The sequence below is a fragment of the Penaeus monodon genome, chromosome 21, assembly GCF_015228065.2.
Source record: "Penaeus monodon isolate SGIC_2016 chromosome 21, NSTDA_Pmon_1, whole genome shotgun sequence".
In the NCBI taxonomy this organism is placed as follows: Eukaryota; Metazoa; Arthropoda; class Malacostraca; order Decapoda; family Penaeidae; genus Penaeus; species Penaeus monodon.
This window is the reverse complement of record NC_051406.1, coordinates 1,705,567-1,706,256: the sequence shown is the minus strand read 5'-3', so window position 1 is coordinate 1,706,256 and position 690 is coordinate 1,705,567. Positions and strand designations below refer to the sequence as shown.

The 690-nt window shown below is 37.1% G+C and overlaps 1 protein-coding gene across 1 annotated transcript in view; it reads left to right on the top strand.

Moving 5' to 3' along the window:
- Nucleotides 1–690, top strand: part of LOC119586099 (KH domain-containing, RNA-binding, signal transduction-associated protein 2-like) — a gene marked incomplete at its 5' end in the record, with an annotated part of 32,425 nt that overhangs the window by 16,772 nt on the left and 14,963 nt on the right.

Sequence of the window (690 nt, the reverse complement as noted above, 5' to 3'; positions counted from 1 at the left end):
CCGGGTTTTTATTTTGGCGGAAGGTAGATAATTGGAAAAAGAGAAGTGGAAGGGTTTGGGTTGAAAATAGAAGTATTAAGTTCAACTCTTCTTGTTATAGAATGTAAAAAAAAAAAAATCCACACCGCGATCTAGGCTAAAAATAGCTTCTTTATCGCGAGGGAGAAATGAAGAACGTACCCAGAAAGGCCACTTCGCAATAGTAGTTTTAAAAGTAGATTGTAAACACAAAATATTCAAAATATAAGAGTGCGCAGACGAGTTAGTGAAACGCGGAGAACGATATCCGTAGATTTTTTAAGCTCGTGACCGAAAATTTGGCTTTGCTTTCCGTGCCGGAAAACAAAACACATATATCTTGGAAAATAGTGATAATAACAAAGAAGAGAAATAATAAGGAGAATGTATTTTTTCCATGTCGCCTTAGCTGCGAAAAGGATTGTCAACGGAGAGAAAATTTGACATGAAGAAAAATGGTTATAATTTATTCCCAGGACGGACGCGAGCACGAGGCTAAATGCTCGAGGCGAAAGAACAAGGAAAATGCAATCTCCTGAGACTTCCCAGATGTTTAGCTCACTTTTTTCCTGAAGTTTTAGTCGGTATATTATTCAAATAAGATTTAAGATTCCCACTTGCCTTTGTTAAGTACTAGAAATATAGTTTAGGCTGACGGATTTAAGCGACGGT